This window comes from Rhinopithecus roxellana, chromosome 8, assembly GCF_007565055.1.
Source record: "Rhinopithecus roxellana isolate Shanxi Qingling chromosome 8, ASM756505v1, whole genome shotgun sequence".
In the NCBI taxonomy this organism is placed as follows: Eukaryota; Metazoa; Chordata; class Mammalia; order Primates; family Cercopithecidae; genus Rhinopithecus; species Rhinopithecus roxellana.
In genome coordinates, this window is record NC_044556.1 from 44,968,637 (window position 1) to 44,974,686 (window position 6,050).

Below are 6,050 nucleotides of genomic sequence, written 5' to 3' on the forward strand. Positions count from 1 at the left end.
TTACCAATAGTCATGGAGATTATCAATCAAACATCTGCCTAATCTACAGGGTGTAGGTGGTGAATTATGAAGATTGAGTAACCAGGAGACTTACAATGAGAGAATAAAGTCCAAGTTGATAAAAAGTTAGTGCTGGTAGACAGAGGGGTCTTGAGGTACTTGGTGAGGGTCCCCATCATCCATAATAAGTACTGATCTTCAGCAGGAGGAATTTAAGAATAGAAGTTACCTAAAGCTCACGAATTAGCATCAGTTCAACTATGCTGCTAATCTGATTTTGATCTTTCTCAGTTATGATAAAAGTCTCTGCCTGGTCATGATAGAAACCTTCTTTGTTCTTTAGTCTTCCTTACTTCCAAGTTTAAAGTCCTGGCCTAAAATATGAGCCTTAAGGTCCTGCTACCTAGTGACATGACATTGTTGATACCAACTCCCCATTATGCACTGCCCACTGAAATCTCCTATTCCTGCCTTCTCCATCATTCAGTTCAGTCCACCTGTCAGGCCCACTTCATTGGGTTGCCCTCCCTAACCTGCCCAACATCAGCTGCTTGCCGGGATGCTAACCTATTACCTCTTGTTCTTCACCTTCTCTCATCTTCCGCCTCCAATGCATCACCAAGATTTGCTTCTAAAACGTATCTTCTCTTCAATCCCACTGCCAATGCCTTAGTTTGAGACTTTACTATCTCTTTCTTCTTTTATATATATTGCCTGTATCCAGCTTAATCCACCATCCATACTTCTAGTAGTTACATTTACTGAATGAAAATCTGCTCCTGCAATTTTCCACTTAAAAACCCTTCCGTTGCCATCCAATATAAATAATATCTACATCACTTAGAAGCTTCTAAGCCTTCCAAGACCTTTCCATATGATCTTTCAGGCCTGCCTCTCCCTGTTCTTTCCCATACAATCCAATAAATGCATCGTTTAAAGTTCAGCTTAAATAATACCTCCCCTTGACCTCTCTAAAAGAAAATAACTCGCTTCCTCAAGAAAAGCTATTTACTAATACCTAAGGTATTCCAAAAGGTATTTACAAATGCCTTTATTATAACACATATCATATTGTTCATATGTATGCTTTCTTCATTAGATTATAAACTCTTGGATGACAAGGAGCATGCCTTCTTCACTTACAGTTCTGTGACAAGCATGGTGACTGGCAAGTAGTCACTGGCAAGAAATGTTTCTTGAATGAATAAATGATCCCTAAATACTGTGACCTATCTCTTAGTCTGAATTTCCCTCAGTTACCTGCAGAAATTTTCCTTCTGTAATATTCTTGTCTATCTCTCTGTCTGTCTATCTATTCTATATATCTCTAATATCCCTATATACAAAGGAAACAGGTGAGAAGGGAGAGTAGAAACTTATTCCAAGTTCCGGTCCCTCCTGATCTACATTCTCCTGTAATTATTGGCCTATGTTAGTCCATGTCTGAACAGAAAATACTGGTGAAGCCCTTGGCATGAATAGCTATCATGTCTCTGTTCTGGCTTGCTCCTAGATTTTTTTTTTCCAGTTTCATGATGCTGCATCACTCTGTCACCAGTCCTCACTGTTCGTTTCTATGGAACATGAAATGGTGAATGGTCTATCCTTTACTGCTGATACTAGTCATTGCTGAAATAGCCACCCTAAAGATCTCACCATCTCTCTGTTTATAACCATTTAAGAGTCAAGTCGTGAAGGCTTTCTCCCTTAACTATATGGGATGATAAGTTGTTTTATTTATTATTTTTTGTTATTACTTTTGTCCTTAATTGTTAGAGAATACTTTCATACCACACAGTTACTACAGAAATGCCCCTCCCTTCACACCTTAGAATGCCTCTGGCCATCTCTGTAGTTGTACTTGAGAGGTTTAATAAAGCACTATAAGTTTGGGGAAAATTAGCTTTGATATAAGCACTTCCTGGAGAATATTTCTTCACTATACAAAAAACTCATATTGGATCGTTGTTTTCTCTATATCTGTCTATCTCTCTCACATACATTCTGAGTGTGTGTGTGTGTGTGTGTGACCAGTGACTTCTGCATCTGTAGTAGCTGGAATAACATGTGTCACATATACCTCCCCACCACACACACATACCTCTGTCACAGGCTTCCTTCAATTCTATTCTCAATTTCCAACCTTGCCAGTCATCCTGATTTCCTCTTCTTCAAATCTCATAGAAACTGTTAATGAGTACCTGAGAATGAAAATGTTGGGCATATAAAAAAACAGAAAGACAATCCACATTGGCATAAAATGGCTTGCTTTTATCTGGAAAAGCCTTATTATCGTTCACACTCATTCCTTCTACATCCTTTACCTCCTTCTCTCTGTCTTTCTGTCTCTCTCTCATTCTGTCTCTAACACACACACACACACACACACAGAGAGAGAGAGAGAGAGAGAAAGAGAGGGAGACAGAAAGAGAGAGAGAGAGAGAGAGACTGGCTATAAAGAAAGCAGCGTCTGAGGGCATCAATGGTAATTTGAACATTTTGTTTGCTTGGGATCAGGATTCCTTTCCATCACCATTGTCCTGGTAAAAATAAGCTGCAAGAGGAAGTGTTTTAGCCAGATACTGCTCCACCACTGTATGGCTAATGAAGCAGGAATATCAGCTTCAAGTATGCCACGGAATTCAAGAGAATATTCAACCTAGAAAAATTCTAAGCCCAAACAGCACCTCCCAAAAGATGACTACAGCTCCTGTAGGAAATCATTTAACCACAAATTCCAACTCCCCTTCACTCCTACAGCCTAAGTCACACATCTCAAAGGGCTGATCCTTGAATTGTGACAATCTGACCCACATCAGCAGCCCAGAGGCCAGATGGCAACACAATGCCTTTCCAGCCTACTGGGTAGGAAAAGGGAGGGACAACCAATTGAATGATTATAATTGAAATCCTGTAATTTATTATTTGTCAATAACTCCTGCCATGGGGGAGTTCTCTTCACTCCTTAGCAAATGCTGGCAGCCACAATATGTAACTACAGACACCTAAAACACCTCTGAAAGCATTTATGTGGCAACAATGATATGGATAATAAGATCTCTCTGGAGATACAGAAGACATGCCACATCACAGAGTTCACTATTCAACAACCAAGAATTTTAAAGACTTAGGGGGGAAATTCCTGTGCGATTCTGAGGGTAAAAAGCTAGCACGCAAGTGGGATCAGCCAGACTGGCAGAAAGTGGGGCATGAAAACCCAAGAACTATCCTCCTGTTTGCAGCATAATGTGAAGTTCAAAATTCTGTTACCCCTGCAGTTATTAAACTGCCCAGATCAAATAACTATCTGAACTGAGCTGAACTGAGTCAAGCAAAGAAATTTACTTCAATCATAGAATAGTAGCTCTCAGGTTGAAAGGGGCATCTATCAGACATCTATCCAATGTTCCTCTACCTAACTCCCATCCCAATTATCCCTTTCTCATATTCATCTCCCTGTAATTGATGCACACTGGTGCATCCTGAGGCAACATAAAGAGATTTTGGAGTGAAAAGCCCTGAGTTGGAGGCCTGGGCCTTGAATTTTTAATTTACCAGCCATGCAACATTGGATCTTCTAGTCTTCAGCTACAATGTGAGCAGATTAAACTAGTTGATGCCAAGATTCCATCCACTTCAAAATTCTCTAGGCAATAATAGGGAACTCACTATCTCCAAAAATAATTATTTGCATGTTTGAACAATTCTAAATGAGATCACTTGGACTCAGAAAGGGGAACATCACACACTGGGGCCTATCATGGGGAGGGGGGAGGGGGGAGGGATTGCATTGGAGAGTTATACATGATATAAATGATGAGTTGATGGGTGCTGACGAGTTGATGGGTGCAGCACACCAACATGGCACAAGTATACATATGTAACAAACCTGCACGTTATGCACATGTACCCTAGAACTTAAAGTATAATAAAAATACATAAATAAATAAAAAAGAAAATAAAGATAATGAATTTAGTTTTGGCCAATCTAAAAAAAAAAAAAAAAAAAGTCCTTTATATAAAGCCAAAACATGGTTTCTTATAGTTTCTAAATATTTATCTGAGTTCTACCTGCCTTGAGATTATATAGTCCAAGTATAATCCCTTTTCTGTATAACAGCCACTCATATAGTCAAAGACAGATATTGCATCTCCCAGCCAGGCATCCATCCATCCATCCATCCATCCATCCATCCATCCCACTGACTTGTTTGCCACTCATCTAGACAATCATTCTATCTACTTTACTCAGAACACATAGCAATTTGTCCATATCCTTATTGAAAAATGGTCATCAGAACTGAACAAAGAGCTACAGAAATAGTCTGATAAATGCTGAGCGAAGTACATCACCACCTATTTTGTTCCAGCTAATATGTTTCTTTTAATGCAGTCTAATATCGCATTACCTTTTTGGCTATGGCATCACTCTGCCACTGCCACAATACTGCTTCTTTTACTCATGTCTTCTACCCTATCCTTGTAAAGTGTAATTTGGAACTGGAGTCAGAATTTTACTTTTTCAATAATATTCATTTATCAGATTTCAGCTATTGGTGCAACATGGTAAAATATTCTTGAAACCTCAGTCTATCCTAAAAATATTTGCCATCTATCCAAATTTTCGCCCAAGTTATTGATAAAATACAATGAGCATAACATGGTCAGGAAAAAAGTCCTAGAGAAGACCACTAAACACTGCCCTCCATATTGACATAATTCTGCAAGATTTGGGGTCTTCTGGACATTAAAAGGTCATATCCAAGATTGTCTCATTCTTGACACTCTCTCGACTCTACCTTCTTCACTCACTCATAGTCTGTGGCCTAGTCTTTCTGCTGTCCTGCAATGATTTCCACAGTTAAGTTTATCCAAGACATGGGTACTATGAAAGAAATCACTGTTTAAAACATTAAAAATATAAATAAGGCTAACAAAAAAGGATAAAATTCACACCCAGAACAATATGCCATGGTGGAAATAACGTGGGAGTTGGAGTCTGAATAACCTCAGATTAAATCCTAGTTCTGTAACTTACTTGCTTGGTGACCTTGGGTGCCTTATCAGTGTCAATTCCCTCATCTCTAAAATAGAGGAATAATAATGACCTCAAAGTGTTGTCCTGATGATTAAAATTAATACATGCAAAATCTTAGCACATTCCTAGCACATAATGACTATACAATATAGATTACTCTCATTATTACATCACGGTAGAGACAAAAATGCAACAACTACTGGCAAAAAAAAATTAAACCCAAGAAGAAAAAAGGAGAAAATGAATATCTGTGTTCTATAGGTGTTAACTGATATTCCACAAAAGAAAGAATCAATGGTCTAATAAGGTTAAGAATGAGGACATTAACAACAGTTTTAAAAACTCAGGCATATTTTTATCTCTTTGACTCTGAACAAGATTGGCACACCCTTGCATCTGTTATTTGATCATGTCCCAGGCATTGCTATAGGGCCCAAGGACACAAAGGATGACTCAGACACAGTCAATGCTAGGGTGAGAAGAAACACAGGATTCAAGGCACCAGGGGGCAGGGGGCACATATATTAATAAGTAATTAATATAAATATCACCAGTGCTATTGAGAGGTAAATACAGAGTATGTGAGGGAACGCTGATAAATCTGGAGACGTCAGGTAAGACTTTATGCAGGAGTTGGTAATTTTGAAGAATCTTAAAAGATAAAGAGAAGTTAAGGTTGAGGGTCTCTCAAGTTAAGGTAGTGGAGGATAGCATGCAAAGATTTTAAACAGTAGTGGACCAATAGGGATTCATCCAAGAAATATTGCTCACTCTAGAGTGACTTTTCCATGAGACACAGGTAATAAGAGGGACAACTGAAAAGAGAAAGATTCATGCCTATTGTAAAGGGGCATGTATGTCAAGTAAAGAAATTTGGAATTCTGCAGGCAGGAAGAAACCAGCACAGCAAATGACATAAGATGGTAAGATGAATTAGCCAGCTTAACAGTAGAAAGAGAGGCTAGTTACGACACTTTTTTTTCTTTCCAATACCCAGTTGAAAGATGGTCAG